Source organism: Falco cherrug, chromosome 2 (assembly GCF_023634085.1).
Source record: "Falco cherrug isolate bFalChe1 chromosome 2, bFalChe1.pri, whole genome shotgun sequence".
In the NCBI taxonomy this organism is placed as follows: Eukaryota; Metazoa; Chordata; class Aves; order Falconiformes; family Falconidae; genus Falco; species Falco cherrug.
Genome location: NC_073698.1, coordinates 36,516,190 through 36,540,341, shown reverse-complemented (window position 1 = coordinate 36,540,341; position 24,152 = coordinate 36,516,190). Strand labels below are relative to the sequence as shown.

General features: G+C 38.4%; 1 long non-coding RNA gene across 1 annotated transcript in view; it reads left to right on the top strand.

Annotated features, from left to right (window-relative positions):
* Window positions 1–6,247, top strand: part of LOC114017943 (uncharacterized) — a 63,205-nt gene extending 56,958 nt beyond the window's left edge. Inside the window, exons 2-3 of the long non-coding RNA XR_008731078.1 lie at window positions 4,855–5,040; window positions 5,791–6,247. This is a non-coding gene — a long non-coding RNA (uncharacterized LOC114017943). The remainder of the gene's footprint in view (window positions 1–4,854; window positions 5,041–5,790) is intronic.
* Window positions 6,248–24,152: the final 17,905 nt, after the last annotated feature.

Here is a 24,152-nt window from a genome sequence, read left to right as displayed (position 1 = left end):
AAAGTCAATGAAAACAAATCAGTCTTAAATGTAGGCTTAAAAAAGAAGAAAATAGGGATCTCCTGATGTCAAAAGGCAATGAGTTCTTCCAAGCAGATGCATAGCAATGGAAAGAGCAAGCACCTTAAGTGATGGGTCAGTGGTGGTTAAAATTTTCAAATATGAGTTTTGATCATGGCTGCTACATCTGGTTATGGCTTCATTCAGTTTTTGATTTATAAGGCACTATAACAGTCCTTGCAGATGAGGTCAAGAAGTAGGTGTCCTCTCCTTCAGCAGATGACTGCAGACACTGAGATTCCACTTTTCTCTGTAGCCCAAGGAGTTCTGCATTTGTTTCTGCAAAGTAGCACAATGCCAAAATGAAAAGATTCCTCAGCATCTCACAGCCACATATGTATGTGGATTTGAATCACTTCATTCTGAATCCCGTTTAAATAGTAGGAACAACATCCCATGACCTCTGTGTTTTACAAGAAAGAAGTACCTTTTATTTTGAAAGGAGAGACACAGGTGCATTAGTGCAGGAGAGGTTTGTAAGTTGTAAACCTGGTCTGACAAAAATGCAGGATTTAAGTCTTGACCTTCTCTGTTATAGAAACCTTGCACAGCATGCTGTCTGTTGTGAATCCCATTTAATCCTCCTTGTGCATTGTATGGCATCAAGGTATTTAACTAAGAGCTCTGGATTGTACTTGAGAAATTAGTTCTGTTTATTCTCTGAACTGTTCATTGGTAATGCTCATCATTTTCCATGAACTACTGAAAGATGCTAGGAAACTACTTCAGTTTAGATCCCGAAGTCTGACATGGCTAAAGAAAGAGCATATGTGTTCTGAGACTCAGTGTTGCAAGGTCTTCTTGCAATCTAGCCTTCAAGTCAACAGCCTTTCTGTTTTCCACCTGAAAAAAAAGAGGAATGAGGGTGTTTTAATTCCTCATTGGTCTGATTTTTCCTTTCATCAGAACAACTGTGTGGTACTTGCATGAAGCCAGTTTAGGCTTTGACCTTTAGGCTTGGTCAGAACTGCAAGGAAATGTGAAATTGTAGCACATTATTTTGCATTTGATATCTTAATACAACTATTATTTGTTGTATTTGAAAGATGACAGTGTGGGTACTCTCATGTATGTTCCCAGAACATCTGGGGAGCTTGATTTTATTACTTGTTATCTGTGCAAGCCCAATTAAGCCATCATAGGTGTGCTACAGATCTGTCAAGTCTCATACTTTGTGGGTGAAATTCGCATGCTCATGCTTTCGTGTTCTTCTGTGGCTCTGACTGTAGCTTCACACGGATAGCACTGTAAAGTACGTCCCACTACCAGATGTTGCTGATCACTGAGCAAAACAGGGGCAGCAGATAAATGAGGATGTTGCCAGCTCATGGAAATGCATGTTTAAAACACCCCATGTTCCCCTGCTGCAGGTTACTTCCATGCTGCCTTCTTCTTTCAAATCACAGAATCTTTTAGGTTAGAAAAAACCTTTGAGATCATAAAGTCCAACCATTAACCCAGGACTGCCAAGTCCGTCACTAAACCATGTTGATAAGCATCACGCCTATGCATTTTTTTAATAACTCCAGGGATGGTGATTCCACCATGTCCCTGGTGACTCGGACCAGTACTGTTACAAGCAATGTACAAAAAAGAAAGCTAGGAAAGTGTCCATACTTGCACAGTCTAAAATTACACCGTGATTTATCACAAAGGTGTACATTAGACAAGAAACATCTAATTAATAAAGAGGTGTTTTCTGTTTCTTTAGTAAAGTTGCAAATATATGAGAATCTCATGGGTTAGTGCGTGTGTTAGCGGGAAAAATATGGAAAAGTATGTGCAGAAGAAATGTAGCTTTCTGGTTCTTGTCAAGCTGCCAATATGGACATTAGTCTTGTAAAGTTTGGGCACCCTGTAGGTTTTTTATATGTCATCCTAAGTACCTAGTTAGTGTTATAAAAATAGACTGGTAATAAGTGCTATTAGGTCAAGAAAAAGATCATACCTCTGAAGGGCCTAATGGAAAGATCTTGACAATAGGAGATAGCTATGCAAGGGAAGTATCAAAGAAGATACAAGAATGCATAATTAAGGGGTGACAGAGGTCAGCCATTAACACTTGGACATTTGTATTTCCTTCCTCAGGACAGGATAGTAGAATCAGAAGAGGATTGAAGTTCAGATCTGACAGAGAAAGAAGTCAAAGATACTGTTCATTTGTATGATGCTTTTAAAATTATTTTAATATGCATGCTATGCATTTTATTCAAATTTTTGTCTTTCATTAGTGAACTAAAAAGATACAAATATGCTTTTATGACTAAAGTATATAAGGTATAAATCAGGTTTCTATGTACATGGTAATTACAAAGACAAAATAAGAGTTAACACGTTAAACTCCTGAAGTACTATTTGCAGGTACTTGTAGTTTGAAAAGATACGTACAGCAGGATAGTTTGGTATAAATTAAAATGCTTATTAAATGTCAGTAGTTCTAATAAGTGATTGATATCTAATTAATGTGTCATATGTGATAATTTTAAAATGTTAATTAATGCCTAAAGACTTAATAAGTGCTGCTTGACCTATTAATTATATTAGACAAAAACTTACAGTAATTGTTTCCTAAATGAAATGCTTAAATAAAGTGTTTAAAGTGTTACCATATGATGCTGACATGGTGGCAGGCTGATTTTGTGTAAGGCTGTGATTCAGGGATAAACTTTGAACTTCTGCTTCACACATTTATGTAGAACAGAGCTGCACTGCTTTCAGTTTCATTGAAAGATTTACTGGCTTCTTCATTCTTTTCGAAGTGAGAAATTAATATTGCAGGCTAGACCCTGCTGTAATTTAGACAGGTGCTGCAAAAGTGTTTCCTCGTGTGCCTATCAGTGCAGATCGGTCTTCAGCAGTGCTCAGTGTGCTGTCTGAGTTGTGGTTATCTCCTGAGCAGGCTGGCAGTGACGATACATTCTGGGGTCCATCCTCATCTCAGAGAGAGCCCAACTCTAAGAGAGATGCAACCATTAAGCAAGGAGATGGAGACAACGTGTGGTCCAGTGATTAGTCATTATAAAGGATGGCGGGCTGCTTCACAGATTTCTAGTGTGGCTGGGACAAAGCCATGCAACTTTTGTGAAGATGCTATGCCCTAGCCTTCCTTTATCCCCTCTGTAACAGAAGAATAGCATTTTCTTCCCATATCAGTGTTTTGAAATTAAAATCATTAAACATTGTAAGGTGTTCATATGCTCTTATAGCTGGGAGCCAGAAAAGACATCAGAGTTTCTTTATAATTACAGCGGAATAAAGTGATTACTGTTTTCAGAGTATTCATGGGAAGTTCATGACTCTTCTCAGAATTACCTATACAATATTTATATATGTGTAAACATTATAATCACTTGATTAAAAAATAATATGATCTGTGTCTAAAATATATATGTAATTTACTTAATGAATAACTTATGAACATTTTTCTCTTCATATCTAAAATTTAAAAGAAAAAATTCCTAATGTAAAATTTATCTTAAAACTATTTTATCTGTATTTTTTATTTTAACATTCTAATTGAGAGCAATTTTATTAAAACAGTTCCTGTCTTTTTGAGGACTAGATTTTACATGTGTTTGTTTCATAGAATCATAGAACGATTTGGGTTGGAAGGGATCTTAAAGATCATCCAGTTCCAACCACCCTGCCATGGAGAGGCACACCTTCCACTAAACCAGGCTGCTCAAAGCCCCATCCAACTTGGCCTTGTTTGATCAGTTGATACTGTAAATTAAATAATATTTCCAGTTAGCGTCTGGAAAATATTCACATACATGCATACTTCACTGTTATATCTGATGTTCAAGATAAATTCCACAATTTTAACTGCTTCTTTTACAGTTCCTCTCCTAGCATGTGTATTTTCTAACTCCAATTCACGTGTATGTTTTGATGGAGCCATTTCAATTATCTCTTTACAAAGGTTCTACATTCATGCTCAAGGAGCATTTGGTAGGAAAATACTCAGATAAGTTACCAGGGATAGTTTATCTTCCTTAATAGTTAAGCTCAAAGATGAGCAGTTTTCTGTATAGATGCAATCCTTCATTCTTTTGGGGGTGTACTGATAAGAAGAGCAGACCCTCTGGAGCTAGTACTTCTGATTTGCATATGTAGATACCATGTAGTTAGTATCAATGATAGCAAACTGGGCCAAACCCGTGGTATCATCTAGAATGCTAATTTTCCACCTTCTGTAGCACAGCATGACATACATCTTGGTGGGGGGTGGAGGGTGGGAGAGTGGGGGGAGGTATTTACAAAATAGTTTTTCTAAGTGTAAGAAAGATCATAATTTGCCTTACTATGATACTGCAAGATAGATTCTTACAATCATAGCCCTTTGGAAAAATTCTGTTTCCTAAAGTGCTATTCTGTATTGGCTTTCACACAAATTTCCCTATAATTGCCTACAATTTCCTTATAATTATCCTTGATATACTAACCTTTAGTATTCAGAATACTTGATTGCCAAATACAATATTGTAAACAGAGGGAGGGAAGGAGGGAGGGAAGGAGGGAGGAAAAAGGTAAACTGTAGTCTTTCCAGCCAAAAATTAGTACAACCGAAGTCCGATCACATGTAAAACCTGTGTAATGGACTAGAAGCAGGCTCATGAGTAAAGTTATCTGTGTTAAAAACTAACAGCTCTGAACAATTTTGCATTCCTTAAGTCATTAGATAATCAGCTTTTAGAGAACACAATGAAATTAATTCCTGGCAGAGATGTGTATAATGATCAGAACTGCAATTACAGCAAACTGTAGATTTCTCACCTGGATTTGTATCCTTAGAGTTACGACCTTGTGTCATTGAGAGAAATGTGGAGGTGTCAGTGATTTGCATGGCAAAGTGCTTCCATCGGGAATCTTAAGTAGGACCATCAGCATCTACAACAGTTACTAAAAGCAGAAAACAACCTGCCAGGTCAATAAAAAAAAAAAAACAACAAACAAACCCCAAACACCTGTGCATTTAAGGTAAGAATGGTTTTGATTTTGAGGTTCCTGGTGGACCTTGAGTTGCACAATTTTGAATGAGGGTTAATTCCATTTAAATCCCTGGGTTTATTCTGGATAGATTTGGTGTAAATTAGGTGAGAACTAGGACCCCAAACAAGTATTCTCTATGATGATATGGATTTAAAGAGGGTTGTCTTAAGCTCCCTGCTTAATGAGTTGATGATAGACTTCTTTAGCAGGTGGAAGAGAATGGAAAACTAATGTGGTCTGTGAGAGGAAAAGAAAGACCAAGGACAGTGTTTCTCTTACAGCTAACTGGAAAGCAAAAGATCAAAGAAGTAATCAAGCTTATGTTTCTGCACCGTATAGTTCAGTACAACCTGGAACTGTCACAAATGCTGGATGCAGACATGCAATGCAACCACTTTGCAAGGAAAACCTGCCCCCACCCCCGAGGTCTTTGTACTACTGGGCGTAGATGTTTGGGGTAACCTGTGTACCTTCACAGTGTGTTCCAGAAGGCAGAAACCACACTGGCTGGGGTACGAGTCAGACTCACAGGAGACTACGCAGGCACAGTAGGGCCAGGATAACACAAACTGGCGTGTGTCTTGAGGAAGGAAAGGAAATACTTTAGGATTTATGAATATTAAAATATTTAAAGAGATTCCGAAATGCAAATTGAAGTAGCATAACACAGTGGGCAAAGGAAAAATGGCATTGTCAGAATGGGTCATCTTTTCCTTCTCCCTTCCTTATTTTTTGTAGGGCAAGCTGACAGTGTGGCCTAAACTTCCCAATTACCAACCTCTGATTTAGTTAAACAAGAATGTGCACAAAGTTTATGTCAAGCTGACCCACCCTCTCAAGTCGTTAATGCTCAAGTACCCACCACCTCAAGTCGTCCAAACTGATGACTGAAAGGACTTCTAATCAAGGGAGTCAGCCTTGGGAAACAACAGAAAATGATAAGAACACCATTATGTGAATTACGAAGAAAGAAGTCTCCAAGTGAAAAAGTTCTGCCTGCAAGAGGAGACAAGCTGATAAGGTGTTGCAATCACTAATTTGCACTAGAAGGGAGAAACTTGTAACCAATCCTGTGCATGAATTAAAATGAATATGTAAGGTACTGTGAATGTACAAGTACTCTACTGTATATAATGTGTACCCCTAAATAGCTTGGTGTGTGTGTTAGGAGACAAGACCCCCCATGCACCCAGCACTGGAATAAATCATTGTCGGCTTTCTAAACTATCATTTGGTTTGGAGTTTTCCTGGTTATGATTTTCGGTAACAACAGCAATATCCTCCTCCCTTGACAACCCAAAAGCATGTTTAACAGCTGTACTTCTGATTCAAGTTTGGGCCCATAAGTGTATTTTAAGAAGTGAAGTAGTTTAATTTAAATGCTAATGTGCAACTTTAAATAACATGCATTTTTGCTCATGACTGCCATAAATAATAATTAGTACGTTTTCATTGTTCTTAGTGGGATGCTGAGGTTAAAATAGACTTTCAGAGTGACCATGTTGATAAGATTACTGCTCAGTGATTTTGCTGATGATTGTTTTGGTGTTCATCATTTTTCAAGTGTGTTAGATAACAAAGCTGGTCTGCAGGCTTTGTGTGTATAGTGGATACATGTGCAGTTATTTGAAAATAGGTCAAACTATGCTCAGTTTATGGCTTACAAATAGTGAAAGGGCAAAAAGCCATTCTGATAGTTCCCACTTCAACTATGAAGCCTATTTAATAGTTACTGTAGGTACAACAATTTAAAGATGGGTTAGTTAGTAAGCTCAGCAAATCTGGGATAACTTGAGCTATTAGCATCAGGCAGATGAGGACATAATACTGACTGTTGGCAGGCAAGAGGAAAACATAATCCTTAGGAAGTAATAATGCAAAAATATCTCTATGCTTCCTTTGGAAGTCAGGGCCTCCTCATGTCCTTTTTGGGGAAAATAAAAGAATTTGGGGGTTATAGCAGAGATGCAAATATTTTCTAAACGGTAGGACTAAAGAAATTTGAAGCAGAACTGATTGAAAACCAGTGGAATAACTGTATGTATTAAGACAGTTAATTAAGACAGATGTATTATTTGATAAGGTAAGCACAAAATGAACAGCAAAGTAGAAGCCTCTACCAGCAAAATGAGTAAGCAAAAGGCAGTCATCATACAATAGACAGTCAGGTTTCTTTGATCATAGTGGTTGATCTAGTGCTTGTAACTGATAACTGTATAATTAACAGTGACTAGGTTAAGTAAATATGTTTTGTTTTGTTTTGCGTTGGGTTTTTTTTTTTTTTGTATTTTGAATTCATATGCCTCTTTTCTGTTTTTTGATTGAGTTTAAACCCCGAGTTTGAAACCTGCTTCTCCATACAAACACCAAGGATGTGGTATAGAAATATCTCTGTGCTCTTCTCACTAAACTGCTTAGAGCAATGTACATAGATTGAGCACAGACAGAAATACAAAAAGCAGGAGTAGCTACTTTTGTACATAAGGTGGCCAAACTGTATCTGCATGTATGTATTGTCTATGCTGTAGAAAGCAAATGACAAATAATGGATTCATGAGACACATGAAAATTTTAAACCTCCTTCACCAACTTACAGACCCTAGAAGTAAAACAATGTAAGATGTCATGGAAAGGAGTTTGCTTCTTGGAGTTCTAGAAGAGGTTAAAATACACAATATAAAATGAAATACCTTTTTCCTGAAATATTGTGTACAGTCCTATTTTGCAATCCTAAAGGATTCAGATAAAATATGGTGGCCAAATTTACCAAAGAGTATATTAATGAGGCATTATCTCCTGTTTTGGAATCTTAAAAATATTACTGTTTTTTGAAACATCCTTTTACTAAGAGTTATCTTTATTCCTTCAATACTTGTACCTGAGTACTATTTCTAAAAACTTTTAGTATAATGGGAGAAGTACAAGCACTTTAAGTAATAGTATTGTTACTGGAGAAACAGTAATTTTTCAACATCAGATTTAACTTGCATAAAACATTGAGATTATGGGAAAGAGAGGGAAGGAATGAGGAGATTAGGACAACCACAGACATTGTAATCAAAATATATAATGAATTTTAAAACTTTATGTGATAGTTGTTTCCTTTGCAGGTCTGTCCCCTCATACAATATGTTCTTGAACATGACACGTGACTGATTCTAACCTACATGGAAATCATGCAGGTCATTGCCTCACATATATAGAAACCGACCAGCATCTAATACAATTTCAGAATCAGAAAACCTGCTTCTGTGCACCTGTTTTTACTTCATATTCCTGGCCCACCTGCAGTTCACCAGATGTTCTGGTATTTCATTGCTTGCATGTCTCTACGTGTACTTTATTGTGTTTATGAAAGAAAATGCCTCAGATAAAGTTATTTGAGATGTTTATTTATTTCCCTGCTGAGTGACAAGCCAGACAAGAGATTCGCAACAGATTTTCATCATACCCCTTCCTACAAGTGATAATAAAGAAAAACTTCATGTTAATAAGGGAATAAATGAGTCAATGTTGTGTGCAATATAATATAAAATCTTACCAGTGTCCTGTGGCTTCCCAAAATTTACATTTGATTGCCTTTACGTAAAACAAGAAATCAATAAACAATCAAATAAAATTGATATAGAAGCTTACAATTTGAAACCGTGAAAAGAGTTATATTCCTGGAAAAGTAGAAAAATGCTCAATGAGACCCTATATGAAAACGGAACTGGAAAAAAAAAAAAAAAAAAAAAGGGAAAAAGAAAAAAGACTTTGCTATGCCTTAGGGTGCTAGAAAATGTATGATGAACTAGTTATATCAATATGCCTGTGATTTTCTAAGGAGTTTAGGGTTTCTCTTTCAAAAAACCTTCTAGCTAGTAATTTTAATTTAGATTGCTACCTTAAAGGGAATGTTATAAATAATTACAGATCACAGTTAGATCGCAGATAAGTGCTGTACTACTAGGCACAAATATTTTGAATAAAAAAGTACTAGGTTTTTAAGGCAGTAAGTTGCAGATTTTTGGTTACTTGCATTGTAAACATGCTGGATCACTGTGTCCTGACAAAATAGACTGAAACAGTATTTTACTTGTGTTCATCTCTTGCTAGCTGCTATCCTTCCATGAAAAAGTACAGAAGAAAAAAGTCTCACTTGTGTTTATATATGCTTTCCTTCTAAATGTTCCTTGGTCTGTTTCCAATGTGTGTTGACAAAGAAATTCTCAAGGAGTCTGTTTATATTTTTGAGATTTACATCTGCTCAGTAATTACAAAATGTGCTTACTGCATAACAACTGTATCACAGAGATGAAGACTTTCTAAACAAAACAAGTTATGTCAATGCATTGATGCATACCATGGGTTACTGTTAGCACTACCATACTAATCAGGGTCACATGTATTTATACATCATAAGAGACAAAAGTTCAGCAAAAATGTGTAAGATATATGTGGCTCTACTCAAGACTTGTATTGTTGAAAATATCAGAAAAAATCCTATAGCAGCTCTGGTTCCTGAGTTTGTTTAAAAATTGACCCAAAAGCCCCATGTAATGGAATAAATAATCCTCCATCCCATACTCATTATGCATATTTGCTGCCATGTCCAGCCCAAGGCAAAAGGCAGACAATGCCTTTTGCAGATCTCTCAGAAAGCTTTGCCCACTTATTCAAGAAGTCTGAGTGTTTTCGTCCTACTGTCAGTTGTTGTTGTTGCTAAGGACTAATAGATTTATTTACTGGATAGTGTGTATTTCATATCTGACAGAGGTACCTAAGTGTCTGTTGCCAATTTGTTTTGTCACTGTTTCTGTATCATCATGCTGTTTCTGTCAGCATGCTGACAAGGAAAATAATGTCTGATTTATTGCAAAACAGAAATCACAGAAACAATCACCCTAGTCTGTATGTGGTAGAAGCACAAAAGAAAAACAAGGCACTGTCACTGTTGGCAGTAGTTTGTGGAGTATCTACAGGTGCCATTCACCAGTCTCTGAAGTTAGTTCTTTTCTTTTTTTTTTTTTATTCCCCTTAAACTGTCTTAATAGTCCAGATATTCATGTTGGAAGTTTCAAAGTTTATTGAGAAAGTCCTGCTGTAACAGGCGCTTTCTTCAGTCACCCTTTCCTCGTTGCTGCCATTCCTCAACTTGAGGGATCAAGGAAAATAGACCCAGACACTGGGTCTTCAGGTGCTTTCCTAAGGCCTTTGTGAAGCCATGGCCACTAGTAGACTCAGAGACTCAAGGCTTCTTCCTGCCAGGATGCTGGAGCCGAGCTGGGTGTGCCTGCAGACCTGGGTCTCTCCATCCTAGGCTGACAGGCATGACTGCTGATTTCCCATTTGCAGGTTTGGCCAGTAGCAAGGCTGAGTGTGCAACCCTGAGAAGTGTGCATGCATACGATACAGAGGTCAATTACGCAGGCTGCCACATGGTAGGCCACATACAGGGCACTGCCTTCAACAACATCCACATAAAGCACTGCCAGGACTCACATATACTAATCAAGCATAAAATTCACATAAAAGTATGGGCAGACATTTCCCCTCCTCCTCTGGGGCTGGCAGAGGCAGAAGGTCCCCAGTGCAGCACACACACCACACTCTCCAGGTTCACAAGCTCACAGATCCCTGAGCACTGGTACAGCCCCTCTGCCCGCCCAGCACCCCTGCCTGGATCCCAGCCACCCTTATCTGCCCCACAGGTCCCTGGCCCACTGGCTGCTCCCACTGGATGCTTGCTGCAAGCACGCAACACTCACACACTCATCCTACAGACACTCCAGAGTCACAGGTCCCCCCGAATATCAGCATGAACCCTCCACCTGCCTAATAGAAGGAACCTGCACTCCCTTATAAAGATTTTAAACCTTTCCAGAAGCATGTTTTCCTCCTTCTCACTGACTAGTCCAGCTTGAAATTTCCTAGTAAATTACATATACACATCCATGGACATCAACTTAAATTCATTAGGGCAAAATATAAATACACTGAGACCCCTACACAGCTACTGACCCTTATAACTCTCTCATGCAGAGACTTACAGTCTGGTCCCTCCAGCCACTGGCATACAGAGCTGTGAGCCCAGTCACCCATGGCTCTATATACTCTAGCACCTAGTCCTTGCAACACTCATACATGGAATAGAGCATGAAATTACACAGAAAATGGTGAAGAAAGGACTTAAGAAGACAGACTGCATTGATCAGGCAGAGGGCTCAAGGCAGATAAGAGTGAGTACTGGCCAGTGTCTGTTTACATACTAACAAACCTTTTATTCTTCCTCCTGTTCCCCCTGCCTTTTCCCTCCCTGAAGCTTCCCTTTTCCTCACCTATAACCCTTCCCCTATACATTCCTTAATGGTTTTGCGCTATCCCCCATGTCCCCCTGAAATATTAGTAAAGATCATGTTTATCTTGTTTCTCCTTATCAGTTACAAAGCCCTGGCTGTCCCTCTTCAAAGCTGTACCCATACTTTCTTAGTGACCCATCCTTTAGTGCTTGAGGGGTTTTGATAGGCTTTATTGTCTCCCTTAGTGTTTTGCTTATCACGTTTGTGTCTCTGTGTTTGTTTACCACTTTGTTACTATTCCCTTTAACCTGAAAAGCTTCATCTCATGACCTTCATGAACCTGTATTGGGTTTGCGTGGCAAAGTTTTGGTAGCAGGGGGCTGCAGGGGTGGCTTCTGTGAGAAGTTTCCTTGTGTCCGGCAGAGCCAGTGCCAGCTGGCTCCAAGATGGACCTACCGCTGGCCAAGGCTGAGCCTGTCAGCAATGGGACAACATATTTCATAAGAGGGGAAGAAAACCTCAGCAACTGCAGCTGGAGAGAGGAGTGAGAGCACATGAGAGGCCCATCCGCGCAGCCGCCATGGCAGCGCAGGAGGGGCAGGGGGCTCCAGGCCCGGAGCAGAGGTTCCCCCCAGCCCGCGGTGAAGCCCACGCTGAGGCAGGCTGTCCCCCTCAGCCCGGGGAGGCCCACGGAGGAGCAGATCCCCACCGGCAGCCCCTGGAGGCCCCACGCCGGAGCAGGTGGGTGCCCGAGGGAGGCTGTGACCCGTGGGCAGCCCACGCTGGAGCAGCTCCTGGCAGGGCCTGTGGCCCCGCGGGGAGAGGAGCCCGGGCTGGGGCAGGTTTGCTGGCGGGGCTGGGGACCCCGGGGGGACCCAGGCTGGAGCCGGCTGTGCCTGAGGGACGGCACCCGTGGGGGGACCCGGCTGGGGCAGTCCATGAAGAACTGCAGCCTGTGGGAAGGGCTCACTTTGTTACCATGTAGTTTGGACTGTTTCAGCTTGTAATTATATTTCTTATGTATGCTGCTTTAGCTTTGTAACTATATTGTTTGTTTCAGTGTAATTAGTATGGAGAGGCTGCTGACCAACCCTGGTTACGTAAGAGTCATTTAAAACTTACAGTCACTGAGGAGACTGTACAGTAGCTGAAGAGACTGTTGTATAGGTAACTAATGAAACAAACTTGGACTCTTCTTGGGCTCTCCATATAAGGGAGGCAAATTATGGTTTTTCGTGTCTCTCATCCTTCCATCACACAGCATTGTGAAGAGCCTGGCTTTGTCTTCTCAACAAGCTCTACCCACGGGTACTGGGGTGAAGCTGTTAGGTCTGCTCCAAAGCCATCTTCTCCAGGCTGAACAAGTCTTCTTCCTTTGGCCTGTCTCATTGGGAAGCGCTCCAGCCCCTGAGCATTGTGGTCCTGCTCTGCTGAATTTGTTCCAGTTTATTAGTGCCTTTTTTGTATTGGAGGGCCAAAGCTGCAGCATTCTAGATGTGGTCTAATGACTACCAAGTGCAGCAGGATGACTGTTTCCCTTATTCTGCTGGCTGTACTCCTGTTAACACAGCTGAGGATTTTTTTCACTAGGACACACTGCTGGCTGATGTTCTTTTCAGCAGAGTCCATTTCAGCACAGCTGCTCCACAGTAAAACAGTCCCCAGCCTGTATTGCTGCAAGGCTTATTACTCTCCTAATACATGACATAGCATTTGTTTTGTTTAATGTCAAGAGATTCCAGCCAACCCAGTCCTCTCTTTAGTCTGTCTAGCTCCTTTCAAATGGCTGTTCTGCTCTCAAATACATCATCTTGTCCTCCATAGTCTGGTGTCAAACTTGATGAGCCCACTATGTTTTCTTTTCTTCTGTTTTCTCCAGCAAAGGTGGTACATACAAGAGGTCTTGAGATAGGCCACTGCAGGACTCCACTCGTTGCTGGCCTCCAGGAACAGTGCAGCCCTTTAATCTCTACATTCTAAACCTACCCATCTAATCATTTTTTTACTCACCTAGTTGAAGACCCATACAAATTCTAAAGTCTCGGATTGGATACATGGGAAAATAGTTTTAAACTCTTCCAAAGTCCAGACAAACAACATCCACTGCTTTTCCTGCATTTACAAATTCATCCATTTCATCACAAAAGACAAACCCTTGGTAAATCCTTGCTGACTGTTCTCAGTTACTTCACTGTGCTTATAAATGTATTCAAAAAGGATTCACTCCACGATTTTCTCAGGGACCAAAGTAAAGCTGACCAGAATGTAGTTTTCTGTATTGACCCTTTGGCCTTTTTCAAAGACGCACATAGCATCTGCCATACTGTAGTTGTTATGGTCTTTCCTGCACTGAGGTGGGAGGTGGAGTGCAGGGTTCTTTGTGAATCATAGTAAGAAAGGCAAAGCAACAAATGGCCTCATAAAATTGTTGTTTTAATAAGATTAACAAGAAATGTGTATAGCAAGTAAATCTTACATCCTTTCAGATGCTGTGAACCCTGGTTTCACGCAGCGTGGGACAGACCACACTTTCCCACATCATGCTGCACAGATGCCATCCTTGGATTGGTTCAATGTCCCTCTCCAACCTCAGTGCCTTTTACCTTATATAACAAACAAAATCATATATTTCCTGACAGGATGGAATGTTATCTCTTTCATAACATTACCAGAGCACAACTGACACTGGGCACTTCAGCAGATTCCCTTACAGCAACTGCTCATGCCAACATACGAGCTTCTTAACCTTTAAGTACAAGATCCAGTAGAGCAGACATGAATTGCCCAAGATCACTAACCCTTCAAATATGACATCTTCTGAAAATCTCCCACTACAGGAGCTCCTCTGATCTCTTTGGCCATTCAAAAATGATAATAAGTGTCTCTCCTACAACATCAGCCAGTTCTGTCAGCACTTTTGGATGCAGTTAATCAGGTCTCATGGATCATGTTCCCTCAAGGAATCCCTGATTTGACCCTCATACACTACTGGTAGTTATTCTTTTCTTTGAACTTCAGTAATCACAGAGGTGTGGCAAATCTTGTTGGTGAAAATGGGGATGTCCCTATGACCTGCTATGTTCTGTACCCCCTTGGAGTCCTCCCACACCTCTAAAATCCTGTGAACTGTTGTGACGATAACAGCAATTACACAATGCTGTACTCAGGAAAAAATATAATTACAGGCATTTATTCCTGTTCTTTAATTTTTGACCACCTGAATAATCTTAAGTTATAAAATTATGTCTTTTAAAGAGGTCAAGCAGCAGTGATTAGCCAGTGGAGAACAACCAAACATTTAGGTAGAGAAACAACTACTAGCTGTGCTTCTTTGAACAGAAGAATTCTAGCTGTTTGGCTCCAGGTACAAGCTGGAGGTGCAATCTGATTACAGGGCCTTAGAAATCATTGTGAAGACGCCAGTGTTGAGTACATTCAAAGAACTGTAATGAATATGATCAAGACTCCAGCAGCAGGATGTTTTGTGTTCAGGAGCATCATTTGCAGTGGCAAAGATATCAGACAGGGATGGAAGTTACTCATAACCCAAGAGAACAGAAACTGTTAACATCATAGAGCTCTTTTTTGCCTCTTTGAAGAGGTGCCCAGTATTTCATGATGGTTCAAAAAAAATCACAAAGACAACAAAAGTGAAATGGGGCAAAAACCAGATTTTATCTTATACTGGTCATATCACAAGGAACGAATGTGTAACGTTGGCAGCATAAAATGGGATATTCTATCAAAAGATTTGTGTGCTAATTCCAGTGAGTCAAAGAGATGATAGAATATTAAGAAGACATACTCCTTGGCCAGGTACACCTGGGACAAACAATTAAACTAATAGTCAGAAAATAATATCCAGTTGTTAGTACAATTGGAACAATATGATTTTTTTCAAGATTACAGTAATTCAAAATAGATGATCTTATGGCTTAAGAAACACCATTTTGCTTCTGACACAGAGTGACGTCAACACTTGTATTCGTACTGAGAGAATAATGTGGTCAAGTCTGCTACTCCTTCAATTTCCAAGAAGGAAACTATCCAAATCTATGTAAGATATTGAAAATGAGTCTGGCAAAATGTCACTTTTTTGATATGATGCATGAGTGTAAGAAGCTACAAAGAATTTAAGCATCACAGCAATTGGGAATTTGAATGCATGGTACCTGCTATTGAATATCTGGAAAACAGTAAGAAAGCAAATTTACATATGTGACGATGGCAAGTGGCAAAGGTTAAACAAAGATCTCTACATAGAAATTTTAATTGATGAAACTTCTTTGTCATTTGATTGCATAATACATTTCAAGGATTGATGAACTGAAGGATGTAGATTGCATTTCTAGCAAGTCAACAGGTGCCTGAACAAAAGACACAAAATCAAAAGCCAGTAGAAGGAAAATATAACAATTTACATGAGCCTTGGACAAATGGCCAGCATTAGTGAGTCTTGGTCAGTGTGTAGCAAATGATGAAATGCCAGCTAACAGTTTTGCAATTAGTTTTCTTAGTGTAAAGCCAAGTTTTAGTGGCAAATATACCTTCTTTTTATTTTTCTTTTTTGATTACTAGCCAGCACTTAGGGCACGAAACAAGAAGAATCTCAAAAGGACATTGAGATCAGATTTCTCTGCCTTCAGAAAAGAAGATCAAACTATGACTGAAAATAAAAGTCAGTCTAGAATTTCCAAAAACTTGTTTAAAAATTAAAATGCAGAAAAAATATAATTAAATAAGATAATATACTGATTTGTTTTTTTCCTGTATAGCAATAGTCAGATATTATTCATTGAACTTCCATGTTACTTCCTGTGAGAAAAACAGGCCCTCAAATTATGCTAAGTATACAAAAATGATATTCTGCTTTTAGAAATAACAAAGGACATGATGTAACATTGAAAAAAAATAGCCTAGAGCTTCCTCATTAGAATTTCATACTTCTACCTCAATCTTTAATTAGAATTTAAAGTTGAGATCTAAAGCACTGGTTAAAGCCAAATTACAGCTGGATTTCCTGACCTTTAGCTAAAGTGTCCCTTTCATCTGAAGGTTTGGTAACTTCTTTGCTTTTAAGAAAAGGAACAATTTGCTCTGGGTTAATGTGATTGTCTGCCAAGAGGCAAATTTTCAAAACATGTGTAGATGAAAAATTACATGTGTAAGAATTTGCATTCCTACAGGCAAACTGACATTTGCAAGTGCAAATTGGATGGCAGGAAATGGAGTTATCCAGTTTACACATTCAAAAGTTGTTTTGAGTTGACTTGAATAGATATATGGCATGGCACCAGGAAAGTATTCTGGGAATGGTAGTTTAGAGAGGATTCCCAGAAAAGTACACATATAGACAACTTGAAAGGTAAGGAAATAAATACAGATGATTTCTTTGTAGGTAAATGGTTAAAATTCTTTTAAGTTGAAAGAAGAAAAAGAATGGTGTGCTTACTGGAAACAGGACCACGAGGTCCTACTTATTAAATCAGTATTTATCAAAGAAGCCTAAAAAGGCCAAGAAGACCAGGAGTACTTTCCCCCCCTCCCCCCGCTCCCCCCCCCCTTTTTTTTTTTTTTTCCCAGTGCAGAAAGAATAGGAAAAGGAGACTGTATTAAGCTAGCCTGTGGTTTATATAAGAAGTAATTTCTTATGAAGTTACTAAAAGCCTAAAAGCAGAGGAACCATAAAAAAAGGGTGAGTTTTTTTCACATCAGTTCTGTCAAGCAGAATAATGTTCTTTGACATGCTTTTAGAACTTTTTTTGTCTTGAAAATAGTCAAATTTCATCAATTACAATGATAGCTGGGACTCTTCTGCCCTAAACGTATACAACTACATCTAAGGTATTCTCATTGCCTGTGTTATATAACTACTACGAGAGGCAATAAATAGCCTTCTGGAGACTCCTCTTCCTTCTGATTGATAATAAAAAGGGATTAAAGTTGTAAGTAAGCCTTTTATGATAATGTTTACAACTTAGATTCCCTCACTACTAAACATCTAAGTCAGTCAGATGAATCCAACCCAAGCCTGTCTATAGACAGTTGGAGAACAAGAGCTGCACCAAATACTATAGAACTGTGCTTTGCAAGCAGGCAGAACATGAAAGCTCTGGAGCTAGACTTCACCACACCTGAAACTGTTGTAGAAGTCTACTGGTACTGCCTTGAGGCATTGTCTGATCTTATAGCAATCTTTGAGGTCAAACTGGAACTGTAATTTCCTATTTTTTTTTTTTTTTCTTCTTCTCCTTTCTCAATGAGTGAGTTATATTTGTCTGGTGTTCCACAATCTTCTTTCTTTTTAGAAGGTTACAAGAAGAAAAAAGCCTAATTAAACCAATTTTCTCTGAATAATGGTTCTTGTGTCTCTGAAGTGTTTCTTCTGATGTCTGCTAGGAACTTTGCAAGTTTTTTTCTATTTTTTCCTCCTTTTTATTATACTGTTGAGGACTTTTACATTAATGCAGATTAATTTAATGAGGTTATTCATGGTCACTACTCTTACTTGTAGAAGTATATGTTGATATATGTTGTAATAAAATATAATCCTATTTCTTTCAAAAAGTACCCTCATAAAAAACATGTTTCTGCTGTACCATTGTAAAAAAAATTAGCATATACCCAGACTGCAAAGAACTTGCTTTTTGTACTTGTGCCATTTCTTAACATAACTTTTTTTCATAGGCTTTAATACTTTTATTCTTAGTAATTTTAACCACTATATCCATGTCTGTGCTTTTTAAAAATCCAGTCTGTTTTTCCAAGCAATATTCTGAAACACTCATTATGGATTTTTTTTTTAATTAACGTTTCTTTTTTACCATCCTGTAGAAAGGATTTTAAGCATTGCAAAGTATAGGTATTATTTTCATGTTCTTTGCTATTTATCAAGGTCCATTTTGCCCACTTCTTTGTTGTGAGTACTGCTACAGGAGTATTCCTCTTCTGTATTTTATAACCTGTCTCTGTTTGATGCACTTTTGAGAGGAGTATATGGCATATCAACCAGGTGAAATGCCTATATGGTTAGTCATGCTTTTCATGTAAAATTCTTGAGCTTCAGACACCCAATGTAATGTGAACCTAAAACTGGTTTTTAAAGTCCCATCATCTGATTTAAACTTCATCTAAATTTGTCTTTGCAGTCTTCAATGTAAGGAATCTTTACAGAAAAATGCATCTACAGGGTTTTACCTAAAATGAATGGGTTGAGAACTCTTACTTATGTTGACTCTGAACAGTGTAGAGGCCCTGGAAGCTTATTTCCAATAGTTACCCTCAGACAAGTTCTCCCTCCTTCTGCTTCCTGATACTAGTGCATCTCTAGGAACAGACTGATGGGACTTCCTTCTGGTTAGCAGTATTGTAGTATTGCAGGCTTACGGTGATTCAAGACTTTTGATTTCTTCCTTTCTCCCTTGTTGATCACTTCAAGGTGGAATTATGAAAAAGGAACAAACCTCAAAACATACCCTTATTGTCACTTCTTTCTTGTGTAGTAGCCATTTTCTTTTGCCATTTATAAGCACCTCCTAATTTTATGTAACAAGTAAAAGGTAACAAGTATAAACTAAAACTGTCAAAAGCTCAAAGCAAATAGAAATTAAAAAGAAGGCCTCACCTCTATCTAAATAATGCCACATTACCTTTATTCTTTGCCTTTTTTTTTTTTTTTTTTTTTGTCACATGTTACTGGGAAGAGGTTCTAGAAGATTAGTTTTTTATAAATCTGTGAAAAAAAATGTTTCCTTATCCTAAAAGAGAGGGGTTCTTCAGCTGCTGGTAATGGATTTTGACAAATGTATCTCTAGGTATCCTATGCATTGCAGAGATAGAAACAAACTTCTGTGTGTCCCTTTAGTAATCACTTTTTTTAATTGGTCTGTGGTTAATTGTTCCTTAATTACATTCTGTTTAAGGCTTGACAATTTTTGATTTCTTCTTGCCTCCTGACATGCCTTCAAATTTCAAATTATTGTTCTTCTTTCTGTTCCCAGGGATGTAAATAGTGTTCTTTATGTCTTTTTCATTTGCTTCAGTTTTCCTTAATTTTAGCCTCCCTACCAGTGACAGTTTCCTCAGTGCATTCTAGTTCAGGTTCTTTCTTGTTCTTTCTCCAGTGTGAATGACTACTGTTTTCTGGTTGCTGTTACCTTCATTACCTGACAGAATTATTTGAAAAAGGAGAAGGATTCAGGAAAAACCTTTTCTGCTTCCACACTTTTGGCACTGTGTCTCATTTTTCATTTGACTGAAAGTTTCTTCAGCCTTTCTTTGGGAAATAATTTATCTTTATGCTTTTGAGAGGTTAGCTTGTGAAACTCTCCTTTGTTATAAGTTGCCACAGTGGCCTTAGGTCTGCTGTCTTGCATGTCTTTGTTGTATGTCCATACAGTGTCTCATCCTCTGGGATATTGTCAGCCTTCAGAAACTTCTACTAAAGGTAACAGAAAGAAATTCCTATAAAGTACTTCCATTTTTTTCAGTGATGGACGAAGTTGGAAATATCCTTTGCCAGTCCACAGAAGATGATGTTCTCCCTACCTGCCGAAACCGAGTGGTTACAGATATTGAAGTGCAACACACAGCTGCAATCTAGCCTGGAGGTCACCAAATTGTGCATAATCATCCAGCTGTTAGGAGGCTCTTATTTATAATTGCCACAGAAAGAAATAGTTTCCCACAAAGGACACCACAGAAGTTCTCATATTGAAAGACAGCAGAGAGCTACAGAGAATATAACAGCAAATTCATTTGGCAACAAACTTTCATTAATTTATATGTGTCAAAATTTTGGGGGAAAAAAATCTTTTATTTTCAAATAACTTTAATTCAATCTTTCCAGCCTGTCTCCTCAACCTGCTTACCTTCCTCCAATTGCTAATCACAGTCCCTTTGTAGGCAGAACATTATGTCAGCTTGTAGCTGATGTAGCATGAGCTAACCATCTCATGTAGATAATGCTGCTTCTGTACAACTGCAAAAACAGAGACAGAACTGTGTTCCTAATGTCACTGAACTTTCAAGTTCATGGTGAGCTGCATGCTAACTTAATCTCATAAAAGAGTTTACTTAGAATTAAACTGTAGTCTCTTTCACCTTTACAATCCAAGAAAAATCCAAGGGAGCTTGAATAACCATGAGTGATCAAGACTTTTTAACTTCTTTGCCCTCTGTTGAGTACTAGCCCTTCAACATTGATGTTCCATCAAGGACCATTCTTAGCCTTACCTTGCTTATCATGCACTGATGAGATGCAGCATAGGTTCTACATCTGCATTAGACAAGCTCATTAAAGTTTGTGAAATGCTTAGAGAGTGTGTTAATAGAGGGCATGTAAGTATGCAGATAAAAAGAAGCACCTGCTAATTGCCTGGAAGAAGGCTGATTAGTCTAATTCTGGCAAAGTACAATTTATATGCTGTCAGACTTGTTCCTTTTCTGAAGTGGGTTGAACTACTTTGGTGCATCCTTTAGTCTTCAGAGTAGCTGGGCACAGTGTTATGCTTAGGATATTCTTCCTGCTTTTGAGATCATGAATGTTGTGTTTGGCTGTGTGTAAAGAATTGAGCTGTAAAGCAAATTTTTATTTCACATGTCAAGCTTAGACTGTGGTATGTATTGCCCATGATACTTAGTTACATTTGTAAAATTATGTGCACTCTATCCATTATGTGAGGTTTGATTTAAAGAGATTTGAACAGTTTGAGGTAGAGTAGCTATTTGGAGTGTAATTAAATTATCTCACTTTGCTTCCCTGGAAACCTCATTTAGGAGCGAGATATTTCTGTTGCAAATGAAGTGTGTTTTGTTGATATGTAGAAGAAAGAAGAACAAAGATGGAAGGGAAGCAGTTAGTGGTGTCTAATGGTGGGGAGGGGAGCATGTAGCAGACACAACTGAGAATTCTCCATCAAGAAGAAAGTGTTAATGTCTCAAATAACGGCTGTAATATACATAATCCTTCAGGAATGACTATTATGGTTAATGTAATAAGAAATAAGTTAATAATACTTCAGTTCCTTCTAGCAATTCTGCTGTACTTACCTTATTTAATGGTCATATAATAGCAGTGGGATGATGAGTCAGAGATTATGGTGTCACATTGATGGTGAATAGCTTCCTGTGGAAGGGCTAGCATAAGAGGATCTTTGTCATAGATCAGGTCTCTCTCTTTTTTGTTCTGTTAAAACTAAAATTATTACTGTCATTGTAAGAGGAAAAGGGAAATTGTTATTCTTTAGGGAAGAGTTTTCTGAATTCTAGCAACTTGGTAGCACAACATCATTTTCAGGAGGTGCAGGAGGAATCCAAACATTTCATCCCATTCTGAAACTGATAGCAGCTTCAGGCAAGATATTCAGTGGTCTTTAGTGAATTTCTTAATCATTGTGTTCTCAAATTCTGCCATGTCTCTGGCAGAATGAGGAGTTTATAACGAGGTGAAGTAGTTCACCTAGTTGAAAACTCCAGCTACTGGTGGGACACCCACATATATAGTGATCAACAAAATGTATGTGGTGATAACTGTAAAAAATGTGTCATTGCAATCTGACTTCTGTCTACACTGTGTGGTTAATATGATAAGCTGAATTTTCTTTCTAACTCTGCCCACTGCTACTCTCCTATAAGGATCTGGAAACCATCTCTAGCAAAGGGGAGACAAATTGCAGTTGAAGTGTGTGGGAAGATGTACAAGCAGCTGTTGTGCTGGCTGTACGTCTGTACTGTACATGTGTTGTACTCTACTGAGACCTGTGTGAATGCTTTGCTACCCTTCTTGCTTGCTTAACCCACACATAGCTTAAACTGACTGGTGGTTTCAGTGCAAATGGTCTGTGTACATCAGCTGAACATTTGATATAGGAGTAAAACAAAAAGGAAATATCCCTGGAGCTAGTGGATTATATTTATCTGTTTGGCTTGAAACTGGAATAGCATGTAGCAAAGCCTCACATTGGTCCAGATGTAAAATAAATTCCAGTGTGGATGCGTCAGCAGCAGACAAGCCCTAATGTACTTACATATAGATGGCCGCCTCTGTCTACTCCAGGGCTGCACCCACTATGCACAGTGGCAAAACTGATTTCACCAGACTAGTGATTTAATTTTATTCTTGATATCTGGCCTTAGTGAGAGTCAGTCTTCAAATACTTAATGTACTTCAAAGAATGCTTTGTAAATTGCGACTTAGCTTTATTATAGATTTATTATGATAGATATGTAATGAATTACTACTATTACTATCATTATTATTATCGTCATTATTATTGTTGTTGTTATTATTATTTGCCTAGATGATGTCTAAAGGACAAATCTTACAAGCAGCGGCTAAGGAAACTGGGGCTGTTTAGTCTGGAGAAGAAGATACTCAAGGGGGACCTTATTGCCCTCTACAACTGCCTGAAAGGAGGTTGTAGGCAGGAGGGGGCAGTTCTCTTCTGCCAGATAAGAAGTGATAGGATAAGAAGAAATGGCTTCAATTTATGGCAGGGGAGGTTTAGATTGGATATCAGGAAAATTTTCTTCACTGAAAGGATGGTCAAGAATTTTAACAAGCTGTCCAGGGAGGTGGTGGCATCACCATCCTTGGAGGTGTTTAAGAAATGTGTGGTTGTGGTGCTTGGGGACATGGTTTAGTGGTGGACTTGACAGTGCTAGGTTAGCAGTTGGACTTGATCTCAAAGGTCTTTTCCAATGTATATGATAATTCTATGATTCTATGATCAGACCCAAATGCCAGAACATCAGTAAGAAATGGATCAGATTTGGGTGTTTATACAATGCAAAAAAATTCTGAGGGCTCTAAGAGTAATGACTCATTCTGGTTGCATTGGATGCAGAGGCTTCTCTTTCCTATAACCCAAATATATACAAATTGGTGGCTGTTACATGTACAAACTGGTGATTGCTTGGTTACTTCTTTATTATTATTTTTAATGCCTCACAAACATAAAATATATTTGAGCTCTGAAACAAAATCATGACACTCTCTTAAGATTTTCAGGGAAAGCTCAAAATGAGACACTAAGGCATGAGATTCAAAGGCTCCAACAAGCCTTCAAAGAGGCTGAGTTCTGCCTGCCAGTCATTTTTATAACAAGGGCAGCCATAGACATAGTATTTACAAAAAGTTGTCTCCTTTGAGTGGATAGCAGTGTAACACTGACAAAGATACCTTTTATGACTTCAGACCCTCTATACTGATAATGTAGCAAATTAATTAATTTCTCTGTCTTTTTTTTTTTTTCCCCCTGGATTCTACTGTCACACTTAAGACAGTGCCAGCACTTATTTTTCAAATGCCTTTTGATTTTAACAAATCATCCATAGAAAAATTGCTCTAGGGTGAAATAATGAGCATGCTTGTGGAAGCTATGAATTACAAAGTCAAATGTTTTACAGTAGAGGTCTTTAACTATAGGGTGTCTTAATATGATAATTGTAAGATTCAGTCAATGAATTACCTGAAGACTGTTAATTAACTTCAAATTCCAGTGTTGCCTTTGTTTTGTAGCCATTGTAGACTATTACATATGTGTATTGTTATGAGTAGAGACATTTTTTCTTGAATTGTATAATACCCATTAGCATTACAGTGTAAAAACTAATGAGTGTGTTTTAAAATGACAAATGCACTATACATAGGCTTTCAGGGAACAAACTTAAGAGTTTATTTAAGCTGCTAGTAATATAACTACTTTAGCAAAGCAGGTCCAGTTTTCTTTTTGTGTGTGATTGTGGCAGGACGAGATTCATAAAGCAAGATCATGATCTACTGTGATCATGATACAATTTGGAAGGAATTTATTACCT